The 20,757-nt window shown below is 41.9% G+C and overlaps 1 protein-coding gene across 2 annotated transcripts in view; it reads right to left on the bottom strand.

Annotated features, from left to right (window-relative positions):
- Positions 1-20,757, bottom strand: part of SFMBT2 (Scm like with four mbt domains 2) — a 116,887-nt gene that overhangs the window by 65,975 nt on the left and 30,155 nt on the right. The gene's annotated exons all lie outside the window — the stretch shown is intronic.

The following is a 20,757-nucleotide window of genomic DNA, read 5'->3' as shown; positions in this document are numbered from 1 at the left end:
AGTGGACCTGGTGTATTTATTAAGAAGAAATTATTCATTATTAGAGGGATGAGGCCCTGGCACAGGGTGCCCAGAGAAGCTGTGGCTGCCCCATCCCTGGAAGTGTCCCAGGCCAGGTTGGACAGGGCTTGGAGCACCCTGGGATAGTGGAAGGTGTCCCTGCTCATGGCAGGGCATGGAACGAGATGATCTTTCATGTTCCTTCCAACCCAAACCATCCTGTGAATCCATCAGAAACATCTCCTCAGGATTTACCAGCTCTAAAGTTTTGGGTCCAACTGCAACTCAGACAAGGAAGAAAAGCTGGTTTGTTGTCCAGTTCTTTGGGCAACCTGTGCACACAGTTAAATGCCAAAAAAAGGGAAGGTGTTGCTCCACTGTAGCCACTGACAGTGATTTACAACATCAGGGTTTATCATCCCCATCTCTCCCATTCAGAATTGGCCACTGCCTGTGTAACCACTCGTTTCCTGCTTATCACCTGGGCTCAGATGTGATTTATAAAGTCTCTCTGTATGTTCACTAATGACCTCTGGGAAAAAAAGAAGCTGTGCAAACTTTCAATTCCTTGACAGGAGACCAGAAACTGCAGGTGCTTTTCCAACAGAGTAGAAAAATCAACCCTGAGAACATCATATATCAGCTGCTGAGTCAATACACCAGCAAGAAGAAAGACTTAAAGTCTTTTCCTTATCAGGAACTTCTGTTTCATTTAGGAAAAAAAAAAGAGTAATTTCTGAGGTAAACACTGTGAACCAGCATCAATTTAGGACATGTATGCAGTTTAAGATTTGAACTGAAATATATAAATTTTGCCTCTAGGATTCACATTCCAGGTCAGTTCTGGTTTAATTCAGTGGACACATGAAGGCAATAATTCAGCAAATCTCAGCTTGTCAGACAGAGATGCCTCTTCAAATGCACTGTGCAGCTGCTATCAAAAATCCAGAAATTCAACTTTAATTCTACCTGCCTGTAAATGAGAATTAAATTACATCTGAAATTTTGTTTTCTCTTCAAACGAATCTTACTTGTAAGTGAGAGAATCATCAGACATGCAGTTATGCTACTAACTCAGAAACACCTACAGAAGGGAAAAATCACAAACATTTGAAAATGTAAACATTTCCTCTGAATAAACAACCAGATATGTTATTTAAAGACCATTACCCCATGGTAATCCACAGGACTGAGCATGGATAAAGACACAAGCCATGCCCAGGGCACCTTGCCTCAACCTCATTTCTGTGCTCTGCTCCTTCCCCAAAAGCCAGTTCTCCCAGCTTGAGCTATACATCCCATTTAGATATCTAAATTCCTTTAAATGTGCATTTAAATGCACTTAAAATTATCAAACCTTAAATGTACTTAAAATTATCAAACCTTGCACTGCTGGACTTGAGCATCCATAAAATAGTGTTTGAACTTGCCTGGAACCATTCTAAGTCTTTTGCAGCACCAGTTTTGCATCATTTCTGGAAGATTTATGACCTTTGCATTATTTAAGATGAAAGAACTGCCTGAGAAGAAATGGTTTAGATATGACACTTTCTCTCTCAACACTCCTGCTGTGTTGAACTCATCAGTTCCCATCCACCTACCTTAGGATAAAGAAACCGAGCTGAATTTTGGCACCAGGGAGAGGATGGTGATTGTGGCAATGAATGAGGCTGGGGTCCCTCTCGCTCAGATTCTGCCTCCCCCTGAGCACAGCACTGGCTGCAGCACAGAAAGGTGCAAGTTGAACTCGATTCTGGCTCGTTCCCACAAAGTTGTCAGCCAAATCTCTGAATGCCAGAGCTTCGCTACCGAGGAATGACAAATGTGATAAAAAGCACACACTTTGAACTTTGAAAGCTGGCAGGACTGGGGGGGAGGGAGATGGGGGGAGAATAGGATTTTTCGGAGTTGACAACAGATTAACAGATTTCAGGGGCTTCCACTTCCAGATGCCCAACTGGAGATGTCATAACGATGCCTGATTCACAGATCTGCCTGTCTGTCAGTCTCCCAGTGCCTTTCAGAGAGAGGAAAAAAATCCCTGTCCTTTTTTAAAAGACTTGCACCTCACAGTTTGACATCTAAATAAGCTCCTCTCCACATTCAGATCTGGATTAGAGACTTCCAAAGTCCAAAAGTCACAAGGTGACCTCTGTTTTCAGACTAAACAGGCTCAGCTGAAAAAAAAATCTGAGCTGTTCTCAGTTTCTAGGTTTCAGAACCATTCTTCCCATACAAATCTAATTTCTAGGGTTTTCCTTTATTATGCTTTTGTGGCATAGATAAAACGGCTCTGCAAACCTCTGAGAGACAGGAAATTGCACTGGAAGTTGTAGAAACAGGGATTTGTACCTTCCTCTGTGCCTACAGAGCACAATCAGCCTGCTCAGCTTTACAGTTCAAGTCACCACAGAGCAAATATTAATTTTTAGTAGTAATGAAGTGAATCTGAATGATCACGATAGCTGCAAAAGCCTTTGAGGACCAAGCAAAATGTTAAACAAATATATTCAAACAAGGAAAATCTGCTGGGTAAATGAGAATAGCTGTCAGTGCCATGCATGGGTGCCCAGCCTGAGCATCCCTCTCCAGAAATGCTGTTCCTCTGGAATATCAGACTCCTTCAGCACTGGGGAGTGAAGCAGTGAACTTCCCATCACTATTTCCCATCATGAGCTACAGGAAAAGGCTCTACTGAACCTCTCCAACTGCTGGACAGGCTGGGAGAATTCTGCTTTTTTTTTGCAGCTGGTGGGAAGGGAAGGTGGCCAGGATAAAGAATCCTGCTCCACAGTGACCTAAACTCCTAAACTAATATTCCTGTTTTCAAAACATTTTCCCCTGCCTTAAATTAATTCAGTGAGTCAGGAGTGGTCCATGGGCTTCAAACACCTGAAAAAGACCCAAAATTTCCCTCCCAATTCCTGAGGAGCAGATGCAGGGATGAACCAGTTCCCAGACTCAGTGATGGGCTGGTGAAGGGTGAACCATTCCCAACAGACCTCACTGAAATTATCCACACCTGCAAAAGTAAAAACCAGTAAAAAAACCTTGCAGCTCACTGTCTCCTTCCATGAAAAAATGATTATTTCAGAGATCACCTTCTAGTGTGGCAAATATTACAGCAAATTATTGAGTAAGAAAAAAGACCTTTCCAACATTAAGACTCAGGTTATAAAATTGAGTGCTCCTTCCACCAAGAAATGGATCATATCCAATATCCCTCAAATTCTTCCCACTTTTCCCTACTCAATTCACCTTGCCCACAACATCTCTGACTCCCACTCCTCTCTCCCCTTCTTTCCCACTGCCATTTCCTCACTTTTGCTCATTTTACTCATTTTCCCAAGCTGTGTCCTGACACTCCAGGCTGCATTTGGACCTGAGGAGCAGGGGCTGCTGCCAGCTGCTCACTGGCTGATGGATTTGGTATTTATCATCAGGTTTTCCCCATCAAGCCCAGCCTTTCCCCTTGCTCTGTGCTTGCTGACCATGAAAACCATTCCAAGAGCAGCTGGAAATGCACATCCCATCCCATCCAATCCCCCTGAACACGTGCCCCAGAGCCAGGACAGCAGCTTCATTCCCTGCAACCCTGTAAATCTCTGTGCCCTGCCTCAGCCTCAGCACATAATGGGTTCAGATTTATCTGCCTCTCTAGAGAAATAAGAGATTAAAAGCACATTCACAGTCCCATGGCAGCACTGAGGCACAGGCACTCCATTCAATGAATATGAGATACTATTATCACATTAGCAGCTCTTGGGATTTTATCTTGTTTTCTAGTAGTTGCTGTTTTGCTGAGAGTCACTCCTCTCAGGTTTACATGGAAATTCTTATTTTCCTCTTTTTTTTTTTTCTTTCCCCAAGAACAGGACACTGCAAAGTGCAGGAAAAACCCTGAAATCTGAAAAATCAACAAGACAATGGGGGAGAATGTGGTTCGTTTTTTACTTTTCATGACTGTTTTTTCACCCCAAGGCACCCACTTGATTGGCAAGAACAAGATTCAGGGATCTGAACTGCTGCATTTGGTAAAATACAGCAATGGTAGCATAAATAACTTACAGGCATTCAGCACCTAAAAATAAGTTACTCCTTGGAAACACCTCAGAATGCCCCATGGATACTACGTGCCCAAGAAGCAGTAATATCAAATTATGCTCATTTTTGTCCATATCGAAAAGAAAACAACAACCAAAAAACAACAAAACACTCTTCACATTGGGTTTCTTTTTTTTTAATAACCCAGGATCACCAGCAACCTGTCGACACCTCTGCTGGAAAATCCCCACTGGAACCCATCAACCTCTAAACAGCAGAGTTTTAATTTTCTCATATGTGAAGAACAGCATCTTAAACAGCTTTATAAAATGGTTTAAGATCTTTCAGATTAATCTGCTAAATGACAACACTCTCAGTGTGGGAACTATTTTTATCATTAAAAAATTTAACTCTTTCCCAGGACTGGAACGAACAAAAACAGTTAACAAGGGGAATTATAGCTGGGCAGGACTCAGGCAATTCTTCTGCCTGCATTGTGAAAATAAATACAGATATACAGAAATTCATTAAAAGAAATATATTATATATATTTTATATATTATGTATATATGTTATATATGTTATGTATATATATTTTATATATTATGTACATATATTATATATGTTATATATATTATGTATTTATATATATGTATTTGTGTGTATATATATATGAATATATATATATATATGAGATACAAGAATCAGATATACAATTAAGATACATTAAAATAAAGCTGCTGGTGCCAGAAAGAAACGCCCAGAGCCTGGGAAGAAAGAACCCAGATCAGCAGGAGAGCACCTGAAGGGCAACACAAGGGAATTCCAGCCACTCCATCCAGCAGGGATAGGTGACATTATAGTGGAGATCTGCTACAGGTCACCCAGCCAGCAAAACCAAGGCTGGACAGGGCCTGGAACATCCAAAATCCAGTGGAAAATGTCCCTGTCCATGGCAGGGAGGTGGAAAAAGATGTTTTTTAAGGTCCCTGCCAACCCAAACCATTCTGTGACTCTGTGACAAGATATGCAGTTCTTTAAAAGCTAAACAGCATATTGCAAAACCATATAGAAAGCTTACAATATTGACATTTTCTTTTAATTTTAAAGTTGTCACAAATCCGATGCAATATTTATAAGTTACAAAAATATTAACACATAAATGTTGTAGCTATGTTATAAAGGTCTAAATGATGGAGTTGAAATGAGATGTCTTTATATCAAAATAACATAGAATGCTAAAACAATTTGTTTAGACTTCACCCATCAAAACAATTTGTCAAAACTGACATGTTCTCACAAAATATTTCCATTTTGATAAAACAGCATTTTGACAGGAAACGGTTGAATCCCCACATTTCCATTCCTCTTGCTGAACTATTTACATCCCTGTGAACGAGACTGGATGTGAAAACAGGATGGGGGCTGAGTGCTGTCCCCAAGTAAAGGCTCAGCCTGTTTCTGAACCCTCCCCAAGACCTTCAGGGCTGGGAACACAAAGCCAGATCCCCTATTAAGAATTTCCAAAATAAATCAAGTAAAACCTACATTTAAAAAAATTTACTTAGTGCTTTAATGATTTTTCTTTATAAAAATGACTGTTTGCTTTGAATTCTTTTGTGGGCTCCCTGAAAAAGAGCCAAATGGGGCTAAAGACATCTTCAAACAATTTCTTACTTAAAACTTCAAACAGTCTTCTGTTCTCACAGCAGCAGAGTTCTGTGGTTTGCACTGGATCACAAAATAATGCAAATTCGGTCCAGAAAAGAAAAGGAAGTGCATCAAAAGCTGTTGATCTGATTTCCTTGTGGTGCAGCCACAAATATCATGAGACCCCAACTTCAGAGCTCAGGCACTGCCTTCTACACACCTGCCTTAAATAAAGTGTTCATGGAAAATATTACATAGAGAGGATTTTCATGGGAACCAGAAGTCATAAACAACTGTCCACCAAAAAATGCAGGTGCTCAAAAGACACCTCTGGACCAGCAGCACTGTGTGCTCCCATTCATGGGAATTTACAGCAGGCGAATGAGCAGATGCTGGAAGGAAGTGTGATGTCTGCAGGAGAATGTGTCACTCTTGCATTCTCTCAGTATTTGATCCTTTAAGCTGTTCATTAATCTGCTTGCTCCTAATTATCTCACTTTTTAAAAAATAAAATTGAGTAAGTGCAAACTTCAAATTAATATTTAGCCCATGTGAGCCACTTAATTTAATAACAATATTCTGCATATTTTTTAATGTTAATGTTTTAATGTTTTTAAATGTTTTAAAAATTTTCTTCAAGATATTTGGTGTCCTCTGTTTTTTCTATCCAAACCACCCTGATCTCATTTTTAAGAGAAGACTACACTGTAGTTTCTGTGGTCTTGACCCAAGAAAGGGCCAGCACACAGACTTTAATCCTTGCACACCCAACTCTGCATGAAAAAGCAGCCCTTAATTAGAAAAAATGAGAAGAAAATTAAAAAACAGATAAAAGCATGAACACATGCTTTAGGTTCTCACCTGAACTCCCTTACAGTGTTTTCTATTCAACTCCACTGAATTTCAGTACAATGCAACTTTTATCCTTCCTGCTGCCATTCAGCATTTCCAGAAATTATCTGCTTATATCCTCTGGGTCAAAACAAGCAAGCTGATGGGCAAAAAGCTGCCTCAGTGTCCACAGGACATTTTGCTTCCCAACATTCTTTGAGCCCTTCACAGACATGTGCACCATTCCCCTTGTGTTTCCCTAGTCTTTAATTAACTGCTATCTTTTAACAATAAAAAAGCAGTGGGTGGTTTGGGAGTTGCTTTTTCATTTCTTGAAATTAAAAACTGCACTGGCTACAAACTCCAACCCAGCTGCAGGAACTCTGGATGGAAGAGGTGAATGTGGGATTCTGTGGGAGAACATCATCAGTGTGTGCAGATAGGGCGAGGGGATGCTATTATACTGATTTTTTGTTCAGCTCAGGAAGCTGAACAAGACACTTTGGTCACCACCACCAACTACTGAGGCATTCCCAACAGTAGGATCAGCTGTGTTCACCCCAAACATAATATTATGGACACAAACACACTTTTCTGACATCCCACTGCTGTGGCTTTCTGCTTCCAAGTCAAACTGCCCAAGATCAGAACAGAAATTTGTCCCATAGATCCCAACAGTGCCACAAATCCAGAGCAGCCTGCCCTGACTCCCAGAAAAACCTCAGGTACCCACCCAGCAGAAAATTATTTAATCATAAATGCTGTGATTAATTACCTCCCTTCAGTCCAAGTCAATACCTGGTTTGCACTGAAGTACTTAAAATAATTTTTTAGAAAAAAGCTAAAAAAGAGAGGGGTGTGATAGTGGGAAGGGACTCAGCTTTATCTTGGTGGTGTCACTTATCAATTGCAATCAGATTATGCAGATAAGGAGCAGCACCAAATCCATCAGCTCCCATTTGCACTTGTTTCAAGGCTTCATCCAGGTGTGATCAGCACCAGCCAGCCTGGAATGACCCAGACACAGCCCTGCTCTCCCTCAGGATCTGGGAATGAGGGAAGACAGATGCAGGTGGGACATGGAAAGAGGAGAGGGGAATTAATCTCTTCCCATCCTTCAACTTGCAGGGATGCAACCAATTCATTCACCTGGTCCTTCAGCATAACAAAAAGTCATCCAGACCCAACAGCTTGGAATTTAATAAAGAATTCAACTGTTTAGAGCATTTACCATGTATTTATAGCCTAGGTTAATGGCTGGGCTCAAACAATTCTATGATCATTTATTTATTTTAAAGGTGATTTTACACTGATTTCACCTGGAACACAATTCTGCAATGCTGTCACCTAGACTAGGTATCAAAACCCACCCTCATTAACACCATCAAAAATTGGGAAGGGAATGCAAAACTATTTTCTGGACACAACCATTTTTAAGTGGGTGTCCTGCTTTAGGGGAAATTTTGGGAGGAAACTTCTGAAGTGGTCTTTTCTGGAAAGCAAATTCAAGCAGTCCCCCCCACAATCAGTTCAGGAGGTAAACCTCCTTCGAGAAAAGTGGAAAAAACCTGTTTATGTAACAAAAAAAGTATTCACAAGCATAAAAAATGAATAATATTAAACAATGGAACCTCTCGTTGTTCTGAAGAAATACAGAAAGTCCTTGTTGTGAGGGATAACTCAGCTCATTCAGTCTCTTATCAGTCTCTCCTCTGCTGGAAAATGCCACATCCCAGGCTCCAGTGGGTCACAGCTGTGAGCTCCTGATGCTTTTCTGAATTTTCAGTCCAGAGCAGATCAGTTCCAAGAAGAAGAAAAGCCACAAAGAACTTCTCTGCCTCACCTAGCTAAAAAACCAACTAAAAGCATAGGAGAGCTCTCTCCTGCTCCCCAGGCTGCAGACAACACAGTCTGTGAGAAGGAAAGCTGAAGCTCTTTTATGTTTTTGCATACAGCCACCTCAGATATTCCACTGCTTCTCATACTCCCCTCTTGGCTCCCAGATCTGGTTTTAAAAGCACAGAATTCAATATCCAGCATAAGCAGAACAGGCAATTGGGGATACAAGCAGCATGAAGTCACCCTAGGACAGTGGGGCAGTTATCTGCAGTCAGGAATGAAGGCTGATTATTCTGATTTTGTTACAGAATCCAACGTGGCAAAAATGGGCTGATTTTAGTCTCTGTTACCTGTGTGATAAATTAGGAAAAATCCTGAGGTGTAACTACAGAGTCAGAGTGTTTCACCCAGAGTTAGTCATTAGTGCTCCTCCAAAATTTCTTAGATAAACATAACCTGAACACTCTTTAAAACAACAGCATTAAACTGCTCTGTGCCCCATTCGATTCTAGGAACAAGGAACCTGAATTTCATTGCTGCCAACAACACCCTTAGAAACAAATCCAACAAATCAGGGCTGGCTGACTGAAATGATCTTGGATGTGCACACAGAGTTCTGAAAGGCATTTCTGAGAGGCAGGCAGTGCCTGGATTGTGAAAGCTCTGCACACCGCATCACCGTGGGGGCTCTCCCATCATTAGTATCAATGACCATTAGGGTGATGGCTCACTGTGAAAATGAGCATCCAAACCCTGCAGCTCCTGGCACTTAACCCCAAGCCTCCACAAACATTCCCTGATTATTTTTTTCCTTCCTTGTGCATTAAGCACCGTGCCCAGGGCTCAAAAGAGATGGATGGAGAGCTCCAGCTCCCAATCTCCAGACCCAGGAGTGTTTAATGAAGGCCCTGTGAAATCAGCAGTTTGGGAGCTTTCAGGGAAGAGGGGGGAAGCTGATATTGTGACTGCAATTTCTACATCAGTTCTTAGCCCATAGAGATAAAAGAATAATAGCAATAACATTGTGAGAGTGCTGTTATCCAGGGAAAATCAGCATCTTAAGCAACATGCTCAGAAGCAAAACCAGATCACAGAGCTCAGAGTGACTGCATGAGAAGGTTATGAATTCACCTGTGTGAGAAACAAGTACACACACCAGATTCCCTGCACTGAGCAGGCATTTGCATGGTTATTTCCTTCCAAATTGTAGGCCCTCTGGGTGAAAACCCAAAATCTATTTAGTCATCTTTGAAAACCAAAAAACTATTTAGTCATCTTTGCAGGCAAAGAGATTTACTGTGGTAGGAAGACAGAAATGCATAGACAAATGTAACAGAAATTGAACAGAATGTACAATTGTACAGAAATTGTAAAATCCTGAAAAGTTTAAAAGTTTCAAAAGTTTTCTTTAAAAGTATAATTTAAAAGTTTTGAAAGCCATGGGGGAGGATGTTTGTGCTGCCTGCACCGCCATCAATCCTGGTGAAGTCCTCCTGTAGCATTCCACATCTCCTTGTGCACTTGTTCCACATCAGAAACACAGAAAGAGGGAAAAAATGTGTCTACAAAGTAAAATACTGAATTTTAGATAAATCCCCATCCAAGTCAGAATTCCTAACCACAGTCAGAACTATTGCAAGCCAGCCACCAGCTTGGTTGAGAGCTCAATCAGAGTTTCTGGGCAGCATGGACACACACTGGCCCTTGCCAACAGTAGGAATCAACTGGGGTATTTCACATCAAATGACATCGTCCCAGGTGTCACTGATGCCACACAGTGAAAGAAAGAAAACTTGGAGGTTTCCTGAACACCAAACACTGGTGAAAATGAGTGTTTGCCATGCCTTTGCAATGGACACAAGAGGCAGCTCCATGCCCTGTGCCTTTGGAACCTCACAGACCAGCCCCAAATAGATTTTGTGGCACAACAACACCTAAAATTTATGGGCCATTCCATGCTGGGATGTCACTGCAGTATAAATATCCTGCCCAGGGCTCTGACCCCACACCTCCAAGCTCCATCCAATTATCCCCCACACTAAGTGCCTCTTCTCACTCCCAAACCCCATGGTCACTTTTTGAAGGATATTCTTTGGAGACAGCTCTGCAAAACCCAGCAGATTTACAGCAGCACCATGTTCTTACATAAAGCATAAACCAGTTCACTGCACAATTATGGTGTTTTTCCCTGGTAGTGCCAACAGTCTACAGCAAATATCCACTGCAAATAAAAGCATCAAAACACAGAAGACAAAATAGAGGGATGTGATGTCCAAGAAATCCATTCTGATTTGGGATTGGGATTTTGGGTTTTTCTTTTTTTTTTTTTTTTGTTTTGTTTGTTTTCTGTATTCTACAGAAAGAGGAGAATGAGTGGGGACGATGCTTGCAGTTTATTGTAGGCATTACACTGTTTAATACACAATGAAAGAAACACCAATTAAAAAAAGGACTGAAATTTTGGTTAATGCTTAAAACTGGGAGAGTTTTTTTTAGAATCACAGAATGGTTCGGATTGGAAGGGACCTTAAAGATCCTCTTGTTCCAAGCCCCTACAGTGGGAAGGGATGCTTTACACTAGACAAGGTGGCTCAAAGCCCCATCCAGCCTGGTCCTGAACACTTCCAGGGATGGGGCAGCCACAGCTTCTCTGGGCAGTGTATCCTAAATTTTTTCCAACATTTTTTTTCAGAGATTTCAAAGTGAAAAGCAATATATTACTAGTTTCAGCCTGACACCTCCAACACAAAGATGCATCTCAGAGGCAAGAGGCAAAGAGATTCTTGGCTGGAAAATTCTGTCAGGACTCAGGGGGAGGCTGGTGCAAGTGTGATTGGGTTAGTGAGGAATTTATGTTTAAAGAGGCTGACCTGAAACAGAGACTAGACAGAGTTGAAGGAATAAAGTAGGTATTTATTGTAAGGCCTTCAAAGGATACACCTTGGGCAGTACAAGAGCCTGGCTGTGGGCACCAAGGTGGAATTGTAAGGTCTGATTTAAGGGTTTGCCTGTGCCTCTCCCCAAATCTCACTGCTCACTGCCAGAGCTTGGGACAACAATGAAAATCCAACCATTCCCATGACCCAGCACCCTCCTAAATTCTCATGGAAATAGCAACCAAGCCTCATTCACCACGACTCCAACTTCTGACACCCCATGAAGCAGAAACATATGTTTTCCAAAAAATCCCATCAAACTCATTTCACAATTTACAGTGCGTTCTGTAATTAATCACATTTGTATTGCCAGCTCCTAATGACTGAATCCCGTTTAATCACTCTGGAGCCTTTCAGCTGTGTGATGTGAGCACCACAAATCAGAACCTGCAGGGCCTGATGAACATTCATCATGCATCCTTCCCCAAATTAATGGTACAGTCAAAGCACAGCCAGGCCCCATGAGGTGCTCAACACCCTATGCACAAAATGTAAATTCATAACCATCATCACAACACCATCAAAGAAATACTCCATCAAGGCTCATTTTGTGCTTGCTAAACATGTGTTTTCTTCACTTGGAAACAGAGAAGGGGCTTGAACTATAAATCCCAGGATCAAAAACATCCCCTGAAACTTTGAAGAGTTTAAATCTGAATCGGAGATCAACGTGGAAAATTACTGTGAACTGAGAATAACAATGTGTTACAGGACAAGAAATGGGAGCAGCTTTTCCACAGCTCTCTGAATTTCCTTTGAATTACAAAACTTTAGCTTCTCCATCAGCCTGGGATATTCTGACTGGAGATGATGATGCTCCATTGAACCCAAATGTTTTCACTGCTAAATCAAAGATTAGCGCAGAGCCACGGTTCATTCAACTGGTTTGTGAGCCCTTTAACTCATCTTCATCATACAATGCTTCCTCTTGAGTTTTTTTGCCTTCTTTCTAAATAAATTTAGATATTCTACATGAAGAGGCCTTCCCAACAGATCCACCTGCTGAAAAGGTCAAGCTCAACAGCAGAACTGCTCAAAGCAAAGCAGGATTCTATGGAAAAGGTAATTTCAGGAGCCAAAACATTCAGGGTGTAGATGTTCCACCCCTCACTGACCTTCCCTGAGTTTTTTTGGCACAGAGGAATTGCAGGATTTCCCCCTCTCTATGTTCTGTACTCATCACAGCAGAGCCTCTTCAGTAAAACTGGTACAACACAAAGCAGGATGATTTCCTGAATCTGGAAAAGGTTTCCCCTGGATATAATTAATCTCCTACATCAACTCCAGCCCTTTAGGAAGTAGCTACATTTTTTACACCTAAAAACGCTGACTTTCCCCTCGTTTCTTCATTCCCAAGTGACAGCGTGAGGAAAGCAGCTTTTTTTAGCTACAAACACAGGAGGTGGATGCTCTGCCTCTCAACACAAAATAAACCATCAATCAGGATGGGTTTCAGCATGTCCTTAAGCTCATTTGTAGGTCTGGGTTTTATTCCTTCTGTGACCAAAATCAAATGGAAGCGAGAGCACGCATACACAGACACAGAAACGGATTATTTGGGAATTCAGAGCAAAAAAGTTCTCCAATCCAGAAGGGCCAGAACTGACCCAGAATTTTCTATCTGGGTTGGAAGAACTGATTTTTAGTTGCCATCAGGAAAATGCTTTATAGGAGCATCCCTTAAAGCTCTGCTCTGTGTTACCAGCCACCTCCACGGGCTGCAGGAGCATATGGCCTGCTTCAGGAACCCAGCCCCTTCCACGGCGACTGGGAGCCCACATTATCATGCATAATGAAGGAAAAATCAAGTGCAAGTCACAGCTGGCTCGGGATCATGCTGGTGCTTGCATCTGCCACGAGCAGCTTCCCAAATTCACTCCGTGCCTGCTCCTCACCCATCCCAGGTGCACCTGAAGGAAAGCTCTGCTGAAGACATGGCACTGGACATGGTGGTTTGTCCTTGGTCTAAAAGACCTCAGAAAATCCTCCCTCACTCAGCACTAAAAGGCATAATTTAATATTCAAACTGATCAAAAAAAGGTTCACTGCAGAAAAGTGTATTTCAGTTTTGGCATGCTCTGGAGCAAATCCCTCGTGCTACTCACCCTTCCCAGTTCCTACCCAATGCACCAAAAATATCACCTGCTTCTCTGATATAAACATCCAAAACTGTCTAACTTGGAATATCAAAGACATGGTTTTTTTTTTTAAGTCTCCACAGATGTCTCCAGTAGAGATTAATTAAGTTTGACCATGCTTTACCTTTTATATCATTAACTACCTAAGTCTAGTCTTACAGTTGAAGTGGCATTTCCATTCCAGAACTCCTCTGGGGAAAATTACAGGAGACTGGGGAAGGGAAATTAAATTCAATTATCAAGAATGACTATTTAAAAATCTCTCAAACTAATAATTTTTTAAGAGTATTTTATTAAAAATACATTTAGCTAGACATTAATTAAACTGACAATTACAAAAATGAGTGGTCTGCACCCACTGTTATGCTTTCAGGGTCAATCATCCCATTTTTCTGTGGTTTCTGGACTTTTTTAGCTCCCCAGCTTGAGAGCAGATGCCCCAGGACATGGTGTGAGTGTGGAAGAACAACTGTGGATATTCACTGCTGGATATTCAAGGTGAGCAAGGTGCACATGTCAATGGTGTTTGCTTGATGCTGTAGTCTCCTCAGTGACCACACACCAAGCCTACAAATGGGGCTGTAATTCTCCTCTTAGATACTGCACAGATTCTCAACTTTTCTGCATTTTCTTTCGTATTCACATGGTCTGAACCAAGGAGTTGGATAATGTCAAACACTGGTTAAACTCAGAGCAATGGGGCCAGTAGTTCTCAAACTTTTTTTTTAAGGAGCCTCACAGAGGCTGATTATGAAATAATTCCCATCTTGGCACTTAAATGTATTGGGAGGAGGATTCTGCTGTTTCACTCAGTGGATGCAAGAAGCTTTTTGCAAGAATTGTCAAAGGGAATTGTTTTCTGAAATGGTCTCAAAGGTACCACCCAAAAACCAACTCTGCTGCTAAAGAAGGAGGAAATCTCAGGAAATTTCTTTGCAGAAAATCTGGTGTCTGCTCACAGCCTTTTCCTGCAGTATTTCCTTGGAAATGCAGCTCCTCATTCACAGTCTCTGCCTCAAGCTGCAATTACTCCTCTCCTGCCCCATCTCTGCTCCTCCAGCACAACCTGCGCTGAACACCAGGCTCAGAACCAATGGTTTGGTCACGGTGGAGGCTGCAGGCTGTGATCAGAACCATAAGCAACACAAGGCAAAGCCATGGGGTCTCACCTGCTCACCTCAGGCATCCTGAACAGAGACCGAGTCCCACTGAAATGAGATTTCCTTGCAGGGGGTCAGGAGCTGCCACAGAAATTGGTTCTGCCAACATTTTGGGCTGGGTAAATCAGTTGTTGCAGCTCAGCACCACTTGCAAGGAGTTTTGCTGCATCAGTATTTGTTGAAGTTTAATGCTTGTGCTGTGCAATGGGCTTGAGACTTGATCTACAGAGACAGAATCTCACACATTGCCTAATAACACCACCCTAAAAATGGAACTTAGATCTGTGGGGGTTTGGACAAGCAAAACTCTCTCAGTTTCTAACACAACCTCTCTTCTAATATAAAGCCCTGCTCCTATGTAGCAGAAACCTCACAGGGCCATACTCCATCCAGCCAAGAGGGAGAAATTTCAGTTCCCAAAGTTGCCTGCTAGAAAATCAACTGGTTGCACAAGAAAAAATAAAAAAAGGAAGAAAAAAAGAAAAAAAAAGCACTTTTGCTCCTTCTCATGGCAAAAGCAGCTAAGAAATGTCTCATTCCATACAACACCAACCCCAGCACTCCATGCAAGGTGTGGGGTTGAGAGGATCCCCAGCCCATGCTGATGCCTTCCCAAAATCAGCTCTACCCCTCCAATCATCCTTGCTTTTACCTCCCTACTTGCCTCATTTGCTTTTCACTTGCTGGTCCAGCTGTGAAAACATCAACTGGCTTCAGTCCTGCTGTTCCCAAGGAGAAATCACATCCCCAAGGATTTTTTTTAGAAATAATTGCAAAAGACATGGAACACAGAGCTAACACATACCCTGATTTCCTCCTGGCCATTTGTCATGACTGCCAACCGTAAAGAAACTTCACCAGCACACCCAAGCCCCAGCCTGCCAAAAGCCTGAGCTTGAAGAGAATTTCCATCTCTCTGCATAAATCTGTGAAATCCAGTGCAGAAATGTCCAAGCCTCACTGGCCATAGGGGGCCAGACTCCAGGGCACTTTGGGCTTGTTCTAGTCCTTCAAGCAGCAGCAAACTGGGTGTTGAAGGCTTCCAAAACCCATAAAAATCCTATTTGCTTACAATCAGAAATGACCAGCATGCTCAAGTGATTTTCCTGCTGGATAATGACCTCAGCTGGAGTCCTGGAACACCTCCAGCTGTGATGGTGGAGGATGGATGGCTCCTCAGATTTTGGGAAAAGGAGAAAGTCAGGAGTTCTCTGCCTTGAAAACACAGATGCACCATAAGGGCAGGATGAAATGAATCATTCTCTGATATTCAAGCATCTCCCAAACAGCAGAACAGGTATCAGGAGAAAACAAACAGAACCCAGTACAGAGCTGTGTACAGAAAGGAACTAATATCAAGCTTGACTGGAAAAGTTGATTAAATTAGTTTAATTTAAAAGCCCAAACAAACCCTGAAGGAGGTTCTTTGTTTATTGCTTTTTACCAACAGCACACTTTACAGAAGAAGCACCATGTGGGCATGAAATATTCATTCATTAAATCTTTCATAAAGCTCCACACTATTGGTTTCACTCAGGATATATTTATAACTTGTCAAAGCCCCCAAAAATCACTGCTTTTCTTTCTCCCCCCTCCAGACTGTTTATAAAAGGATTAGGCTTTCAGTTTTCATTGCAATATCCCTGATCCTCAGCTCTGCTTTTGCTTGTACACAAGGTGCTGCTTCTTTAATCATAACAGGATTCATCATTCAGCCTTCCCAGCACCAAAGGCACCAAAGCACCCAAAGGCACCAAAGCACCCAAAAGGGACCCTTACAATGCTGCAACCCATCCAGTTGCTGTGGGAATGGCAGCATCACATCTTTATGGGGGAAGGCAGCAGCATGTGGAGATAAAAGTCAGAACAGAGTATTGGTGATATTTCTACCTGATGTCCGGGAGGAATGATGCATCTGAATCCACGGATATCAGAAAGCTAATTAATTACTTTATTATACTATATTATTCTATATTATATTACATTTGAACTGAATCTGCACAAACACCCAACTGCACATAATATAAGTAATTACTTTATTAATTATATTATTTATTTATTACTATATTATTCTGTATTACATTACATCTAAACTGAATCTGTACAAGCACCCAACTGCATATAGTATAATTAATTACTTTATAATACTATATTATTCTATATTACATCTAAACTGAATCTGCACAAGCACCCATCTGCACATAGTATAATTAATTATTATGCTATATTTTTCTCTATTACATTACATCTAAACTGAATCTGTACAAGCACCCAATTGCACAGAATCTCATGACTGTCACCTGACAGTCCCAACACACAGACATGGATTCAGCTGGTCAATGAATCAAAACACACACACCAGAATCCAATCAAGTAAATTCCTTCAGGTAAATAATCTAAACAAATTCCTTCAGGTAAATAATCCTCCACAATGCATTCCACTTGTGAGCAACAAGAGGAGCAGCAATTGAGATAAGAATTGGTTTTTGTTTCTCTGAGGTTCAGAGAATGTGAATCCCAGAAATATCCTTGGGAAGTTGTGCCTTGATTTTTCTCTGTGAAGGGAAATGTGGCTACAACAGAGAGTTCACCCAAGCCAGGGAAAAGCAGGCAGGGAGTGGATTCATTGCAGCAGGGCCATGTCTGAGGCTCTGGCTCTCAAACCTCATCCACTGGAGAACCACTTCTGGAACCCATCCTTGGCTGCCAGCCAACCTCCAGATTAAACCCCTGCTCGGAGCTGGGTTAATAACACACTAGAGTAAACAGTGCTGCATTATCCTCAGTGTTAGCTGCAAAACTAAGTCATGTTTTTTACAAGGTTTGCTGACTACACGGCTCAGTCCAGTACAGGAACAAGGACAAGCTACAGTTATAGATGAAAAGTATTTCCACACAGAAATCTGCAAAAATCCGGGATTTGCATTAAGGGAACATGGCATCAGTGAAGCTCTCAATCCTCTAAGGACCTGCACTGATATCTAATCCAGGTGTAGGCCAAATCTGATTTTTCAAATTATCCTCAGTAATACTCTATTCTGCAGAAGGTGTCCCTGTCCATGGCAGGGGTTAGAATGAGATCATCAATAAAATTCCTTCCAACCCAAACCATCCTTGGGTTCTATGATAAAAAAGTGCCCAAATACAGGTGCTGAACAGGAAAATGAGGTGCACTGCAGGTTCCTGAGTAGTTCTGGTGCCCACAGACACTACACACATCCCTGCCTCACTGGACCCACAGGCTGTCTGCTCAGGCCTGCTCCTTTTTCCCTCCCTCCATTTGCTTGTGAGCATAAATAAATATAAATACAGCATAAGCAGATGTTGTTGTCCCTGGAAACTCAGCTTGCTGGGCATGTTTCTGCTGAAACGGCTTCTTAGTGGAAAATTAGGTTTTGATAAAAGTGTGTTTCTTTTCTTGCTTTTAATAAACAGAGCCTGCTTCATGTGCAAGCTCCAGGCTTTATTTTTTCCACTGGAAAACTAAACAATCTTGCATGGTTTCAGTTCATCAAATGCCTGATCCTCAGCAAGGGTGGGTTCCCCAAGAGCATCTCATGGGGGATAGAGGAGAAAAATCTCAAGATGAACGCACAAGGAAAAGCCAAAACCCTCTGAGATAAAGTCTAACCCAGGCAAAAGGGCAAGGAGGGACCAGCACCCACTTTTGGGGTGCTGCAACTCAACTCAAAGACAGGTTTTTGGGTGTTTAAACCCAAAGACGGCCATCCTGATGTTTTTGAGTGGAAAAATGCTGACTTTTTCCTGAAGAACAATACTCAAAGCAGAGGCTTTGAGTTTATGGTTTCATGAAGGGGAAAAAGGAACTTTTCTAAGCCTGTTCCACCAGACACTGAAGAGAAACAAGAAGAGTGACCCCAGCTGATGAGACTTGGCCTTAGGGAAAACTTTCCCCTCAGCAGAGAGCTGAGAGCACCCCAAGGGCACTACCTGAGCCACAGGGCCCCAGCAGAGCCAAGGCTGGGAGTCTTGTCCACATTGCTGAAGAACACTTCTACTGCACTCCCAAAACTTCTACTGCACTCCCAAAACACTTTTCAACAAAAAGACTTGTGTTGAACCAAACATTGTTTTTCCCCCTCTATTTTCTCCATCACTCTCAGAGCCACAGCAGTGCATACATTTCCCACTCAGGAAGTGTTTTTTGGTCTCAGTTTCACAATTAAAATAGCAGGATAATTCATTTACTCCCCACTCCTCCTAATAAACTTGCCAGTATCTCATCCCTGCAAAGCTCTCTGCAGTTATGCCTCTGGACCTGATAAATTATATTGAAAGGAAAATCAAAACAGAAAATGTTGACCTCAAGCCCAGCAGAGCTAGAGATGATCAAACCCATTTGATAAAGTCTACAACTCAAACTTCTTGCAAAGTGACAAGGTTGTGCCACATTTACACAGTCGCTCAACAATTAATTATATTCCCAAAACACACATGGGGGGCTGTTATGCCCAGTTTACCCCAAAAGGGCCTCTCTTGGCAATATTAAGTCTTCTGAAAGTAACTAAAGCCAGCAGCACATGAAAAAGATTTACAGTTTCACACAACAGTGAAAAGAACATTTTCCCCATCAAGACAACATTATCCTGATGCCACTCAACCCACGAGGAGACTCTTGAATTTTCACATCCCAGGCTGAGGGATCTGACTCATGCCAAGGAGGGGAAGGAAAAGCTACTGAGGGTGCTCTGATGAAAATATGCTTTTCTCAGGAGCAAATCTGCAAGGGGGAGCAAATCTGAGGGGCTGGGAGGAAATGCCAAGCCATGACATGCTCCAATGAATTCCAGCTCCTGGAAACTCCCAAGATACACCAGAGCCAACTGACCTGACTCCTACTACAGCAAATTTCAGGCAAACCCAGCATTTTTACCTCCTCTCCTCCCCTTTGCCGTCATCAGGAGAGCTTAGGGAGGAAAAAAAATCCATTTTTTTTATGTGCTCGTTAAGTATGATCTGCTAAATGTTCTGTGCCAATGCATAAAGCTGCCTACTATGCTAATAGAATATTTAATTGACATTTATTTGCTGACTAGTTATTTATGCTAACGTCATCCCTGCATAATTAATAGTCTGCTAAAGTCGACTTGAAAAGCACACATAAAACACTGCACTAAGAGTCATTTGCAGCATTTAAAATAAAGAAATCCTGCCATCTATTTACATTAGGCTAGTCTAAACTCAGTTTTGATGGAATAACAGGATAAAGATCGGGCAGAGATTTTAAGAACCAGCCCTGTATACTGCTTTAGAAACATCCACAGGCTTTGAGAGTGCAACCTGCCAAAGAAGATTTCTGAGTTTCATTTTACTTGGCTCGAGGGCCCAGTTCTTAGCTGATGTAAAACAGCATAAGCTCAGTGAATGCCTACTTATTTTCTCCAGCCTCAAGCTCTTAGGAAGTGATATTTCAGGTGAAAGAGCTAAATCAGGGCCATATCTGCTCTCCATACCAGTAAAAAAGCAAAAGGAGAAGTCCACCTTCCCCATCTATCTCTCTATCTGCAAGTACAGTTTAATTTTTACTTCCTCTGGGATGAGATTACCAGGAGGAAGATGACTTCATTTAAAAATAAAAACAAAAAGAAATCCAACTATATTCATGATTATATTTTCTGAAAGGGCATCTCTGAACACCCTCATCCAATGTCAGAAACATCATCTCTGATCTCTGTGTCCCTCTTTTGAGAACCCATGGACAAGCTTTGCATTCAGCAAGGCAGCTCCATAAATGATGCTGAAAGCCAAGGGCATGGACCTCAAAAAAAGCCTTCTGTGTGCCTTGGAGTGCCATCAAACCCACACCTGCAACACAGCAGGCCATCCTGCGGCCATTCAGAATCACCCTGCTGTAAATTTCATCAAGTCCAACCAGATCCATTTCTCCCCTCCTTTACACTGCTGACCTCAAAGAGCAGGATTTTGCTCTGGGATAGATTCACATGATAATATATAAAACCAACCAAACAAAAAAAGCAGTAAGTTGTTATTTGAAGGTAACTCAATATGCCCTGGCACAAGTTTTATCTCCCTTTTCAACCACATCCAGCCCAGGATCTGACCCAGCACTTGGAATCACAGTGAAATTTCCCTCCTTTGGCCTTAATCTCACCTGAGAGCTACATGAAAACCTATCTC

The sequence above is a fragment of the Zonotrichia leucophrys genome, chromosome 1A (genome assembly GCF_028769735.1).
Source record: "Zonotrichia leucophrys gambelii isolate GWCS_2022_RI chromosome 1A, RI_Zleu_2.0, whole genome shotgun sequence".
NCBI lineage: Eukaryota > Metazoa > Chordata > Aves > Passeriformes > Passerellidae > Zonotrichia > Zonotrichia leucophrys.
This window is presented reverse-complemented; position numbering and strand designations above follow the sequence as displayed.